Raw genomic sequence first — 16,380 nt, forward strand, 5'->3', positions numbered from 1 at the left:
GTCTTAATAGCAAAGGCTAAGCAAAATCTTAAGTGCCTAATAAGAACGAACGAAATACGTGTCTCCGTTAAAAACCTTGTTAAGAACTAAATTAATTATCACGTCAAAACATTAAGAAACCAGTTAGATGGTTTATTACTGAGAAATTGAACTGCTAGTATGACGTCAATGGTCAAACTACCGGACTTCAACCCCGTAGTGCAAAAAGTCGCACGGTTGACTAGATTTTGTCTGATGGAGCGTAAGTTTCTTGTTAAAAAACTACGAGAAATGCAATCACAAAAAGGTTTAAGGAAGCGTTTGAACAAGGACTAGAAAGATACCAAGGAAGAACTCAAGATTGAACAGACAGAAGACATAAATAAGTTTATCATAGGTATGCTGAAAGACGTCTACTGCTGAACAAAGAACTCTCTCTTTAGAAGTTTATCGACACTAAAATTATTTTGGTATGACGGGGCTTATTTCTAGAACTATGTATGAGTACTACATGTGAAGTTTTTGCAGAATATCGATCTATTGTTAACGCTACGTCACTCAGAGGGTAAACCGCAGCAAAAGTGTCATAAGTAGACAATAAAAATTCACATCAAGATATCGATGACGCATTTAACGAAGAAGTATAACACAAACGACCAAAAAATTCGATGAAGGAACAACCGCAACCATTCAATTAATGCAACATACCAAGGCATAGTAAACCTAAAATATATCAAAACCACATAAACAGCTCATCTGCGTTCAATGCAGCTAATTCTAAGCTCTTTATGACCGACCTCATTGACGTCATAGCGTAATGATATATCTGCGAGTGTCGAATTGACGATAACGGCTTACGCACACCGAATATAGATAACTATGTTTATAAGTTTAAACTGATTGATTCAAATGTATTTACTGATGTCTATGAGCATCGAAGCCGTTCAAATCCCACGCCGACACTACTCGTAACAAAGCATTCAAATAAATGCGTTGTTGCTGAGTTTGATGACGTAGGTAGTATGAAATTAAGGCTATTGAAAATAGAAATTGCAAACTATTTTTATTGATAAAGTAGTAAAAAGCTTTTTAAAAGTACAAAGAGAATTGGTATATGAAGAATCTTTTTAATTTAAAACTGATAACTCTGCAATCATGCCATCCAAACATAACTTTCCTAACATCCACGTGGATCAGTACGAGTTAAATAAAACTAACCAATTGGTTTCACTCATAACAATTCTAGAACGGAATCTGGTTTGAACTCGTAACCTCGTTAACAGTTAACTATCATACAATGACACAGTAACCTGTCTTCGCATTGAGATGATTAGTGTCATGTATTTTAATCAGACCAGTTATAGATTATTATTTGTCTAGAAGTTTATTTACATTAAGTACTAGATTGGGAGCAATGTTTCTAATCTAGACGGCTTTTGATTTCTTTCTCAGATTCATAGATTCATCATCATCATCGTCTTTGACGTCTTTCATTCCTCTTACTTTATTACTTGATAATGAAAAGTACTCTCAATAAGTACCAACTAATCACAAGTCTAACATATGAGACCCAATTACAAAACAAACTTCTCGAAACATTTCAAGTACGCAATAGCCCTTAGTAAATTCTTAAACGTAAGCCCGCAAAAATATGAACAAAATTCAAGCATTACGGGTCACGGTCACGATAGCGTTGCCGCCGAACGAATTTAACTCTTATGGCAGTCACGTTTAACCTATGTTTGCCAAAACCACAACGTTACCGTTTAGAGATTTGCTGAAGGTAAATACGTTATGATTACATCTGGATTTTGAAAAGATCAAGAGATTGAACTGATGGCAAAGACGTCATGCGTAATGACTGATGGCGTAAACAGAGCATTAAATATACAGCGGTTTATATAAACATTATTTTGTCTTGAACCGACTTTGAATGAATTCCTTTAGTCCACGACCATAAGAAGAATTAATTGACCATTCCATTGTCAAACCAAACAAAACTGAGAATAGTCATTAAGACATTAAGAATGCCTAGTGGGTTACCGGGGGTCCGGCTCGAAAAGCAGGAGTAGGAACAAGGTGGTTTTTAGTCAGTAAGAGTCTGACACTCTCTCTCGCCTCGCCCAAGGCGGCAGAAGTGATTAGATGATTTTCCCCCTCAAAATTCACCACTAATTCTAAAACTAACCACGACAAATAGTACAGTACGCACCAAGAAATATAACATCAAGCCAACAAGCGTATGATCGCTTGTTTACAACAGTCAGAAGTTCTTAAGGAAAATTACACACTCTTTGATTTATAAATTGCAATCAACGAAAATAAACACGATGAAGGCTAAGGTCCATTCCACGTGGATAATTCCAAATCATGAGATCGTTAATAAATTACTTCTTGTTTATATTAATGAAGTAACATGTACATGTGACTTTAAAGCGACCATGTCAAGGCTACTGACACTTTATTGACGTATTTACTTATAGGTTCGGTGGCTGTATGTTTGTGATCAATAGTTGTAATATTTTGATGGCATACTTGTGTCTCTTTAAAATCTTCACACGATTCATTCTACGGATTTCAAAGATGGCCTTTACTCACGGCTCAGAAGCTATTCTCCCAACCGAAAAACAAAAATTTGATTTAAACCCAAAAATCAAGTGAAAGAAATTTATAAAAGCCAAACATGAATTTAATTCTTAAGTAAAACAATACATAAAACAGGTCTTAATAATAAAGCAGGTTATCAATATAGACTAAACAAACATAATCCCGTTAATCATAAAGAAGAAAGCTTAGATGAATTCACACTACGACGCTAAACAGTAACCAACAATATATAAAAAGAACTCGCTAATATGGATGTTAGTAGAGTCAATACTATTTAATGATATTTGATCAATGATTTCCATACAGATGCGAATTTAGATTGTCGCTCCAATACTCTTCAGACACATTGAGTTTTGTGACAAAGCAAATATAATACAGAATACTTTTCTTGCAGATAAAACATAGACCAGGAACAAAATGGAACGTTTCTTAGTTCTACACCTGTCCGTCTTATTTATTTATTTTCACCACGACGGTGACAAGAAATCAAAAGACCTATCTGATAGTAAGTGGTTACCGAAGCCTATGAACGCTTGCAACACTTGGGGAATTACATGCGCTTTCCCGACCCTTATTTTAGGGGGGGAGGATATTGAATTGGAATTATTGCGCAAAATATTATTGTGTAGCTCCTATTAGCAAATTCTCAGTAAAGTACGAAATCAGGAATAGCTCGTAAACAGCAAATAACAATAACAACTTTCAAAAAATTATCATCTGAAAGGCAAAACACGATTCTTGTTGTTAAAATTACGGTGTTTTGTAAGTGTCATTATAAAATTTAATTCTCATTACGACATAATGTCCTTGTGATACAACTGTTTCTGAGACTAAATTATCTTGATGAAGTCTTGATACTATCGGGTAACGACAAAATAAATATTATTGTGCATTACTTGTTGATAAAAAGACATTATTACGCGGAAACACATTGTGGTAATGAATAGGAACGATCTAGCTGTTTTTGTCTACATTTTTGCAAATTCATAAAATACTTAGTGATGTTTTTGCATTTACAATCTTTGCATCTGCATCAGCTATTCTATATTTGAATCTTTAGAAAAAAACGTTTATAAACCACAAAACCACAAGTCATTAGCAATATCAAATTCTTGAACCAAATCCTCGGCCATCGCCTTTTTTGCCTCATACATTGGTTTAATGTCTTTTTCTTTATAAACAACTACTACTACTACTATAGCAAACTCGGCGAACTCCGTTTCACCACCAATGATTTTCCCTGTTTTCCTGCTTTTCTCTTGAATTTTTCCTAAATTTTCTTTGCTATAAACCTCACGGAGCCCAAAACCTTTCCAACAAATGCAAAACCGTGGAAATCGTTTTGTGCGTTCTGGAGTTATAAAGGAAGGAAAACCCGACTTATTTTTATATTATACATGAAATCACATACACGTTCGGGACTTGCGAGCTCAAAACCAAGAAATTCAGCCACACCATTTACAAATTCTTGAACCAAATCCTCGTTTATTTAAACATTGTCATCATTACCATCATTCACCATTACAGTAGCACGTCTCACACGTGATCACCATCAGACCGCACCTGACGTCCATTGTCCGTGCCATTAGTTTACGGAACTATTATGGGTTCGGTTCCGAGGTCGTTAGCATTAGCAGCCTTTTTGGCAGGTGTGTCGTATTGTGTTTCTATCAATTTAGACGTTTTTCTTTGTTGGATTTCGGTTTTGTATGCGGATTTATTGAGAACGGGAGTTTCTAATGGATTGTCAAAGTTGGACTAGTTTTTGCACATGGTGTGGGTACAAGCGTGTATAGATATGGTCATAATTTTAATGTAGTTCCTTTTAAGACTAAATTAATCCAAATTAGCGTAAGCAGTTCGATTTTAAATCTTTTCAATGGCGTTTTTGTTGTAAGATACAATTTTTTTCCCTATATTTTATTTCCAACTCTGTACCTACGGTGCAATAGTATGTATTCTTTAACATTTAAATATTTTGCGTAAATTCTAAATTACGTTCCACACAATAACAGATCCGTTAAACAAGATCTGACCCAAACAAACACCAAAATCTTGCACTAAACTATAAACAAAGCATTAGAACATGTTTAGCTATTTGTTATTAACATTTAGCTTCATTATATTTATCTGAGTTGATTATTTCAGTATATCGAAGTACAATGTCCAGTTTGTTATCTACAACGCAATAGGATAAGAGTCGGTTTGTATATATGTATGTAGGTAGGGAATGAGATTTATTTCCATTGTTCTAGTATACATATGTACTGGGATTTAAGTTATCAAATTATTATCAAGTCCGGTCACAATTTTTGGCTTAAAATTATCTAGATGAAACTCTGGACATTGATTTCTGTGTCGCAGATAAGGATTTGCGTTTTATGATAGCAGATTAATTATGAGCATACTTAATAGGTAAGTTTGCCAATAATTTAGATATTTCCTTTCTTATAAAATATCTCATTTTTAAGTGTGAGAGGGCCATGTTTCGGCACGAATGGGCCGGCTTACACCACGGCCTCTCAGAAAACCATCGTGAAACAACTCTTACGTTGTTTCATTGTGTGAATGAGGTTACCGAAATCCCAATAACTCCCCCCACGTCCCAATCCCCGATTCCCCAACATCCCTTAAATTCCGAACCCCCAAAAGGCCGGCAACGTACTTGCAACGCCTCTGATGTTTCGGGTGCTCAAGCGGCGGCGATTGCTCGCCATCAGGTGATCCGTCTGTTCGTTAACCGGCTTACATCATAAAAAAGTTATAAAAATAATGGTATTAAAGTAAAGTCAAGAAAACTTTTATTTACAAAACCAGCACGTGTTATGTATTGAATAACAATATTATTACAGAACCGGCTGAAGAAAGCAAAAGTCACTCAGACTACATTTCATAACACCCGAGACTTGCTAAGGATGGGAAGGTGCGATATCGATACTTTTATTTAAATGCGTACTTAAATAAATTATCCGGTAAAGGGAAGGTGATGAAAGTCGTACCTAATTAAAAGAGTATAAATGGAACACACACACACACACAACGTCACGCCTTTTATCCCCGAAGGGGTAGGCAGAGGTGCACATTACGGCACGTAATGCCGCTATACAATGTACACCCACTTTTCACCATTTGTGTTATAAGTCCCATGTAATAGGGGGTGAGCCTATTGCCATATCCTGGACACAATTCCAGACTCCGTGCTACTACCGAGAAATTTTTCGAAAATCCGATAAAAGCCCAGTAATACTTTGCCCGACCCGGGAATCGAACCCGAGACCCCTTGTTCGGCAGTCGCACTTGCGACCACTCGACCAACGAGGCAGTCTAAATGGAAGGAATGAAAGAAGGATAAGTATCCTTAGTACGAGTTTGCTTTACGTTTAAAGTAATCGAAATGAGAGCGCGTTCGGCGTTCTGATTGGTCGGCTTGAATAAACCAACCAACCAGAGGCGAACGCGTACAAAGTCCTCAGTTTACTGCAAAAAAAAAACTCATACTCATGGTACAAAATAATAGATTGCAAGCTCTGATATGAACGAAAAGAAATGTGTAAAATAATGACGTTTAACAGATAAAAAATTAAAGAAATACACTTATTCTAACTAAGAATAAGTAAAAGAATTGAATTACTAATAATATCGTAGTGACGATCCTATTATAGATTTGTGCGACCAATCGATAATGATAAACATGCTGTATCTATGGATTATTATTATACGTGTATACCGAAACTAATTATCTAAATCTATTATATCAATTACACGTATTAGGTTAGTCACTAATTAGTAATTATTACCATGTCTTTAAATAAATTAATTTTATATTATACCTAACCAACTACTAGGTATTTTATTACGAAACTTATTAAAGACGTCAATTTATTGCGGTTTTGATCGTTACTTAATAAAATGTCATGTCACAAAGATGCATTTAATGCTGGAATTTATTGGCAACCCACAACATTAACACGATTAATAAGACAATGAGTTTAAATTACTTAATTACGCCAATTGAACATTTTATGATTGATTAGAATAGATTTACTATTACTATCTTTTGTACAAACGATTGTGAAGATGGCTAAATGTAAAACCTTGAGTGGACTCTCTGAAACCGGTATAGTTCTGATTGCATAATTTCCAAAGAAGTAAAATAGTTCTAAAGTCATCATCAGTCTTTTGATTAAAACGCAAAATAATATTGTACACTGTGGATATTTAGCCACTTTTACTCTTCTTACCATTCAAGGACTTTTGGATAAATAAATAGGTAAATAGAATAAACGTAATAAAAATATCAACGAAATCACACACAATTTTTCTACGTACTATTATAATAATACTTAATGAGGTTAGATAATACGCAAAATAATTATCAAATAATCACAGAACGATAACGATATCTTAATCTACATGCTCGGGATATCTATATCCTATTCGCGATCTCTTTGTATCAAGTACACAATCTGTATAGTCTAGAATACAATGTCACGTGGAATTAAAATACACGCATTTTTTTCTAGAAAATGTCATGTGCATCTATCGATGTATAGAAAATAATTATACAGTGCATCACTAGCGACGTAGACAAGCATTTACTTAGTTAGCTGGTTTATATTGGAGGGATTCAGAAAGCATTTCAAAGTTATAATATATCAAAAGACTTGATGAGACATTGTGTCAAGGATTTGGTGATCTTAAGAGGGTTTATAAATAAAAATATTGTCCCTTAAGTATTCCTAACGTATAATAAACTAGATTAAAATAGACTTACTTTTTAAATCAAACAAAGCTCTTGTTTGTTCTAGTTTTCCTAAAAAAAATACCTTTAAGTAGGTAAAACCAGTACCTATCTAATCTTAAGGATAAATTAAATCAATTCTCAATGAAATTTCAAACACATAAATGTGATAAGAAAATAGAAAAAAGTATTGTAAACTAATCAATGAATGTAAATTATTTTATTAACTTAATTGACTTTAGTATCACATGTGCTGTAATAACATAACACTTGCAATCAACTTAAGTTTTTCAGCAATATTTTTTGTAGCACCAAGAAAATTATCGATATATTTTAATACGTAGAGTGGTACATCACTAGAAACATGAAATAAGGTGCGGGCTATGGTCCTTTGTATGGTCTATGGACGCCGATCACCATCATACTAACAATGGAAACTAAATTGCATAAGAAATATATAATAATACATAATAATATGTATGTATGTGGGACATGGGATTTCTATTTTAATATTATGTTTAACTTTTGTAAGACGTATTTAAGTTAAGTATTGTTTTAAATAAAGTGCGTTTTATGCTTTGAAGAAATTTTAGAGTACAGTATATGAATTTATTTATTGCTTTATTAATATTATAGTTTCAAGTGATTTAATCGATAGACACTTAAACTTTTCGAGAGATTTTTAAACTTTAAATTACGTATAAATTATTTATTTCATACTTGATCTAACTCAATAGAGTTCCAAGTCAGAATCAATAACTAAAAAGCAAACAAAAACAAAATTCACATAACCATTAAAAAAAAACAACAGTTCACATAACATCGATACAATTCCGCACATCATTCCCATCCCTACAGCAGCGTATCGAAAGTAAAGTCATTGTGCGCACACGCAAGTTGCAGGTCACTTTCATGACACACTGCCTTACGCAACTTAAGGACTATGTAGGGCATGGGAGATTCCACTTAGATACGAGTGATTTAGCAAATTTTTTATGGCGTTTATGGTAAATAAGATGGTCGCAAAATGTTATAAAATTTCGTAATATTTTTTTTCTGACATACATATGAAATACGCGGCCGTGCAGTAAATGAATTGAGTTGATAAGGATTACTAAAGTATTTAAATTTTATGGAACGCTTATAAACGCGTGACTAATACTTAATTTGATTTAGTTTTGAAGTTAATTTGGTTTATTACTTATGTCATAAATATTATATAGTTTTTATAGGCAATTTAAAGTTAGCGAATACCTAAATGTCATAACCATAACATACTATGATGGGTAATTGATTAGATTAGGGTCAAAATAATATTATGTAACTTATCATATAATATTATACAATCACCAGCTATTGTGGCACTAGATGAGCAAACACTGAGCTGTGCATTACATATGTAAGTATAACGGGATCGATTACCGCATCGAATTTTTACTTACAAAATCAATGTACAGGTCCGTTTAATTATGTACAGTGTACAATCACATTATGACATCCCCTCTTTGTATTTGCTTAACGTGAAATATCATTGAAGTATAGTAACTTCAATGATATTTCACGTTAAGCACATAAATCTTACAGGTATATTTTTTACTTTATTATAGTAGAAAGTAGAATGTCATACACTGATAACTTATGATACAAAATATAATATGTATATATGATATAGATGTATGATATATAATATGTATGATATAGATGAATCAGGATATAATTAAATAAAAATAAGAACCACAAGACGAGGCAGGTAAATACTAAAACCTAAAAAGCTATAAAACTAAAAAGGGTTCTTTTAATTTCAGTTCATCGTCACTCATGCATTTTATTTGTTATTTTATTTGACATTGTGATTTTTTATGGAATAGGGGGCAAACGAGCAGACGGGTCACCTGATGGTAAGCGATCGGCGCACGCGATGGACACCCGCAACACCAGTGGAGTCACAGAAATTATGGAGAAGGACATAGGCAGGCAAAACCGCATGTAAAAACTAGTATAAGTACTATTAATATTCATTAGTTCCAAATCATCAATCAAGTATGCAAACGTTTTGTAGGTAAATATGTATACTGCTATTATGAATGTACAGGAAATTACGTATAAGTAGGTAGTTTCCGTAACCGAGCCGCAATAACATCGTGTACTTACATTAATTTACTGGATTTTCTCAAGTTCTGAAACAAATAATAAAGTTTTATTAGAAGATTATCATATTATGAATGTTTAAAGTAATCCTACTAATATTATAAATGTGAATGTGTTTGTTACTCCTTCACGTAAAAATGGCTGAAGGGATCGAGATGAAATTTGGAACAGAGGTAGATTATGGTCTAGAATAACACATAGGCTACTTTTTATCCCACGGGAAAGAGAGTGAAGTCGCTCGCAGAAGCTTGTATCATAAATGCGAAGTTTGTTATGATATATTATGATTATGTTACTTTTTCGCGTCGAAACGGCTCAAGGGATCGGGATGAAATTATTGTAAGAAGAAGCAGAAGCTATTGTACATATTATATTCTATTGACCACTTAAAACGAAATATGAAAAACTATAGATCTTTTTTTTAAACTGTTAATCGAAACTACATTTTTCATGTTATTTATATTTTTCATTGTCATAATAAATCCACACATCTTTTTTTATAACCCCCAAAAAGTTCTCGGGGCTTGGGGCTCTTAACCACACATTTGTTACACCACTTTTCACTGTATTAGATATTAGAGGACAATAGACATAAAAATTTTGGAATCCACAGAAATATTAAAAAAATCTACAGAAATATCTATAGTGGAACCCTATACTAGAACTATTTACTACGTAGATGACTAATAATTCGTATCAACCTTAAAACAACCAACAAGACAAAACATTGGTTACAAATCACGTTCCAAAAAGTTCGACCTCAGGTCAACGACCCTATAGCATGACGATCAGCTGTCATACGCCAACCATCATACAAATTAAATATCCTTTAAAAAATAAACGATGCACGTGCAAGCTAACCTTTACAGACAGCTGGTCACTATGGTCAACTGCAAGTGAAGCTTCTCCAATCTTTATTTGATTATAGACTCTATATCAAAAGAATAAAGTTGAAAATCTTAAGGTGTAGGTTGATCTGCAGCTGGCTACAATGCCTGTATACCTGAATTCAATGAACTTTAGTCACTTCATTAGTCACATGATTGGCAGTGGTAAGTACAATGGCCATGTGATGATGAATGATCCTTTAATCAAGTGAAAAATACCACTTGAACATAACAGTACATTTCGAAAGGCTTGTCTCCCGATCTCTTTTTGTGCTTTTAGGATACAGTCCTTCTGTCTCCCGCGTTATATTTCACCGAGGGAAGTGGAAACTATCGTTTACTTTTCCTCTAATTCTTCTGATTTATTCCGTTGCGGGATCCAAGATAGTTATTCATGTCCCAAGGACTATAAAGTCAAACTTTACATTAATAGTCTGCATAGAGACTCACGGATTCCAGCATTTAGGTTTTTTTTTATATATTGAATGGGCTATAACGTTTGGCCGCTATCTCGCCTGATGGTAAGTGATGATGCAGCCTACGGTGGAGCACGTCTGCCCATAAGCAACCTATTCACTCGGGCTTTGAAGACACCCACGTTGTACCCATCAGGAAACACAGACTCCGGCAAGGAGTTCCAGACTCATTCTAGACTCATTCCCTTACAAGGAAACTTATATAAAAAAAACTGCAATCTGGGTGTGAATTCAAAACTTGTACCAACCCTATACACATAGCCAACCTTCAGGGTGCTTTTCCTTAGACATGTGCTATGCTGTGGATGCGTTTGGCTTCCACCAATCATATACATTGGCTAGCACTGACTAAAATGGACTCAGCGAAGCTATGGCTTTTTATATGGAAAGATGTGTGCTATCGATACATCGTATATTCAAGCTGCGCATCTTCCTCGCACAGCTACTTTGCGGCGACGCATCTTCATAGCACATCTTAGTTGCATAGCTACATACCTTAGTATCGGTGGAAACAGTCACATAGTTTCACAGCTTAGCTATTACATCTTCGTAGCATAGCTACATAGCACATTTCTTGTGGAAAAGCACCTTTAGCCATATGACCAATGAACTTTTATTCTGGTTTTGGTCTTTACTGTAAAGATTGCCACAACAATATCCTCAGTGTGAACCTATGAAGGGCACTGTAAAGGTTATCGTATCGGTCGGCTTTTGTTCCGGGTTGCGGTAGGTCAAAGGGTATCGGAGGCAGAATTCGGATACGTACGAAGATATTGTGATTTTATGTCAGTTTAAAAGTATTTTGAACTTTAAGATTAAAGAAAGAAATGTCAGAGAGTCGAATGTACGTGAGTGAACCATGATTTTTTTGTAAATTAAGCAAATCATTGACGGAATAAATAAATCGTTAAATTCTAAAAAAAAGATTAACCAAAAAGGTAATCCTGTCTAGAGCGTTCTATGCTTTTCAATCTAATATAGATCCAAAACCAATAAACTACGAAGTAACATTAGATCCGAACTAAAGAAGACATAACTACGTATAATTTTATAATTTTTTTAATATTTCAACCCGCACCATCAACGCCATGATATTATGATATCTCAACTAGCACCTCCGCCAGAAAGAGTTATTTATAACAAATAAGCTACTTCTAAAAATAAAAACATAAACATAATAGCCACAAAATTCACAGAAGCAAGGGGATTGTAAAAACCAAACATTTTCCCAACACACACACAAGCATTAATCGCATACAATCGAATGGCTATGCAAATATAAAACCATTCGGACGTCCGAAGTTATTATAAATGCATGTGACCGCACATTTACAACGGAAATTAAATTAATTCTGAGAAGTAATTCGCAACCTTCATATTGGACATTGAAACTAGGAATCCCCGTAAGCTAATGACCTTACCAATTAATTTTTAGATTAAGGCCTCTTTAATTGGCGAGGATTTTCCTTAATTTTATTGTAACTTTCGTGAGACATACTAAATTAATTATTATGTTATCGGCTTACTCACGCTGCTACTGTCGCGATTGTCGCGATGCTACTGTAGCAGCGCGACAATCGCCGCGTCGTGTGTCGCGGAATGCTGCTCATAAATATAAGCCTCTAGCATGGCTTGAAACTAGTCGAGTTCCTCGTCAAACCGTTACGTGAGTAAGCCGATAACATAAGGATTTTCCTTCTTCTCATCGTCATCTGATCTTACGTGTTAAGATTTAGTAAACACTAAACATGTATCAAAATCATCCAACAAATAAGATTATTTGAGTAATAATTAGTATGTCAAACGAATCGGTCTGTTACAATCCCCATGCTAAGTAAAGACGTCTTCCTACAATGAAGAATTTAAGTGATCAATATCAATAAAAAAACAGGGTCACCAAACACTTAAATTTTCTAGAACTATCAGATTTTACTTAAGTACCATCTATTTAAATGCTGTTTGCAATGCATAGGTATGCATACAAGCAGAATAAATAAACAAATTTTAATATTCTGCATCCAATTTAATATTAAAACTAGAACTTCTTGATATTCAACTATTCAAGGACTGTTATTATAACATTTATAAGTTCCTGGAAGATGAATTATAATATTTATGCATTACATAATGGATAAGATATTAATAAAGGTTTTAAATTAACCTTGTAACATTCTGCATGTTTAATATGGTTATTTTTATCATCCTCCTATTAAAGCAAAAAATAAATATTCTTCTTTATCTCAAACCAGCTTCTGCATGCGGCTTCGCCTGCGTTCCCGTGGGATAAAAAATATGTATGTGTTATCTATTAGTCTAGACCATAATCTATCCCTGTTCCAAATGTCATCTTGATCCCTTCAGTTGTTTTGACGTCTTTAAGTAAAAACTACAAACTTTAGCATTTCTAATATTAATAAGCTAAGCTAAGATAGCAGAAAAATACGTATCATATAGGTAGGTACAAAAAAATTACAGTAACTTAACTAACAGTACTTTGGAAGCAATTTAAATCAAAACATTAATTTAAACTTAATTTAATAAATACAACTTCAATTACTGTTAGGTTCTCTAAATCAGAAGACCTCAGATATACGGCAATTAGCAGTTTGCATGCAACAGTTAGAATTCTCACGTATCAACGTTTAACCAAGTCACAAACATAACCGGGTTAAACAAACTGCAATAGTTAACCGGTTGGCGACAGTTCACGTGCTCTCGTCACGAGATTAGAAACCGGTACTTCAAGAGATTGATATGAATCAATTTATGTATGTATAGTATTTTATGTATGATTTAGAACCTACTTATAATTTGTGCTAGTTTCAATTTAAATGAATATCAATAAAACGATGAATAATTCGCCCAAAACTTACGCTCCTGACATCAAAGGAGCGATGAAACGTTGACCTCTATCAATCAACCGGAGTTATTTTCGTTGGATCCCATTTGGCATTCGTTTTGGTCCCAAAAAACATTATCATTTATTCCTGTTGGGGTATCCTAAAATATCTACAAAATGAGATCCAAAAAAACACCAAATGAATTATACCTAAATTAGAAGTGGATTATAGCGAAATTTTACCAGATAGATACTCTAATTTGTAAGAAGTGTGCGAGAGTTATACTTCGCCATGAATGTGCAGGCTCGACCGAAGTGATACTAAGGCCTCACAGAAAATGGACGTGAATGTTTGGGGTATCCATGGACGGCAGCAATTGCTTACCATCAGGGGAACCATGAGTTCGCTTACAATAAATATAATTAAACGAGTAATAAAGTAAACGAGACCAGCAATAAAATAAATAACTTGACTTTCCAACTAATTCCTTTATTTCTTAATAACATACTATAATAAATAATAGCACTATAAGTATAGAAGGCTAACAATATGATAATGATAGCAAATTGTACTTTAATATACATATTTGTATAGGCAATGCAATCGCTTATCCGGTAAGCTTTTGCAACATGCGCAAGCGCACGGCTTGACCCCGTTGTGCACCAGTGGCTTCTGTCCACTGCTATTTGTTAAGAACTTGAATAGTGTAAACTTGTAACTTAAGAGAAATGGAGTCTTATTGATTACAACATAATGTTTGTAATCGTTTGTTAATAATGCTCAAATTGTGCTTTGATTCTAGATACAATTATAGTGTAAAAACTATTGTGTTTGTGCCTTATGCTGTACCAAATAAATGTATTTTCTTTCTTTCTTTCTAGATACCGCCTGACAAGAAGGATTGGAATTGGAGGACACAAGAAGCAAAAGGTGGAAGAGACGAAATAGATAACTTCGGTCACTCTATCCAGAACCAAATATGGTCAAATCTGTCGTCTACAAATGAGTTGGGATAAGTGCATGACAAAGATATTGGTAATCTATAGGTAATCTTACTTCGATGCGAGTGAATACTGCCTACTGAATAGACCAATCCTATTGCAATACGTGTACATAACCACATATACGGCAGACATAAATCGAGACTCCGTACAGACTTCCGTGAATTTCGCAAATGAGTGCTCTTTGGTCAGTGTTGCTAGACCAGACCAGAGACGCAATTAAAATGGCATTTATTTAAATGCTGAAGAGTCTGACACTCCCTCTCGCCTCATACAAGGCGGGAGAAACAAAATCATCGGGACAGACCAAACTAAATAAACGCTTTTAAAAGTCTTTTGGCAACAAAATGTCAGGTAAATTCACAAAGTTTGCACCATAGCTTCGACAGGCTACACTTTAAAATGTCAAAAGGCAATGACAGCTAGAAGGACGAAGGTTGATCTATGTGTCCATCCTAATTCGAGGCAGAAATTGCAACATGGCATTAATCTTAAAACCTGTCTAACTACATACTAATACTGATTTAATAAATAAAGCAACAACTAGTTAGGTGGGTAAATATCACTAATTTAGCTGGTTGAAATAAAAATACCGATACTTATTATGTTGTCTGTATTCTCTTTTTGGGTATAAAACGATCTTCTAAATAAACAGTTAATCTTAATTATGATTTGAGTTATTAATAATTTACAATGGTTCCGTTAAATATCTTACTAACGGAACCAATTAAATTTTCGAGGTGAATTGGCAACCAAAGATAGAATTTTGGCATCCAGGCTTATCTTAATGGTGGCCAAATACGTAGCGGTATACCTGAACGGTATACCGAAACTGAAGACTGGTGCAAGTATACAGAGCGTGTGTGTGACAAAACTTGCACAAGTTTCCTGACTTGCACAAGTCTGGAAGGCAGATCAAAACTACGATCTGTAAAACTACACGATCTGGTATATCATACATGTATACATGAGCGTGTGTTTCGGAACGCTTCAGCCTTCAGTCTTGTGGGTGTCACTTTAGATAGACCCGGTGGCATATTTCAAAAAATACTTATTGCACAACACGACTTCTTCGATTTGTCACAGGTGCAGAACTGAGACTGCACAGGCATGCTTGAATCGTGTGTAGCACAAGCCTTCAGTTCTGGTATACCGTTCAGTTACACTGCTACGTATGTGGCCACCAGTTATTTCTATGTTTTCTCTGACTCTGAAAGACTGTAAGACAAGTGAACCTTGAAAATAACTTTATCATGGTCTTATTTAAAGCCGTAGAGTAGGCTAATGGACTTCAGAAACTGGACAGCAGCGGTCTCAGATAAACCTGAACCTTTTAAACCAACTCTCCAATTGTGGAGATTATAACCAAGTCGTTTATGTAGAGCGGACCCTTTTTTTGTAACGCTATGTAAATCCTCATGGACTTCCCACGCCGTGAGAACGACGGGGGTGCATGCCGAAATTATACCGGCTAAAACCACCGCGGTGTTCCTCCACTGCCTGTGGCCGTGATCCGGGTTGCCCTCAAGAATTCACCACACCATGTAAAGCGGACCCACAGTCCAGCATTATAGTCAATCACGATCTGTTGACGTGACTAAGGTCTCGCAAACGATGCGATTTCTCATCGTAAATATTAATTTTATAGCGATGTTTTAAAACTAGGTTTACAAGCACTATTATTATAACTGGTTAATTAAC

General features: G+C 34.7%; 2 protein-coding genes across 4 annotated transcripts in view; one reads left to right on the forward strand and one right to left on the reverse strand.

Annotated features, from left to right (window-relative positions):
* LOC118281897 (ATP-binding cassette sub-family D member) overlaps nucleotides 1-16,380 on the reverse strand; it is a 94,164-nt gene that overhangs the window by 60,428 nt on the left and 17,356 nt on the right. For all 3 annotated transcript variants that reach the window (XM_050699207.1, XM_050699206.1, XM_050699203.1), the window contains exon 2: nucleotides 9,479-9,504. The gene's annotated coding sequence lies outside the window, so the exon portion shown is untranslated. The remainder of the gene's footprint in view (nucleotides 1-9,478; nucleotides 9,505-16,380) is intronic.
* Nucleotides 14,474-16,380, forward strand: part of LOC118280709 (uncharacterized) — a 184,268-nt gene continuing 182,361 nt past the window's right edge. Inside the window, exon 1 of the mRNA XM_050699219.1 lies at nucleotides 14,474-14,485. The gene's annotated coding sequence lies outside the window, so the exon portion shown is untranslated. The remainder of the gene's footprint in view (nucleotides 14,486-16,380) is intronic.

The sequence above is a fragment of the Spodoptera frugiperda genome, chromosome 16, assembly GCF_023101765.2.
Source record: "Spodoptera frugiperda isolate SF20-4 chromosome 16, AGI-APGP_CSIRO_Sfru_2.0, whole genome shotgun sequence".
NCBI classification, from domain to species: Eukaryota; Metazoa; Arthropoda; class Insecta; order Lepidoptera; family Noctuidae; genus Spodoptera; species Spodoptera frugiperda.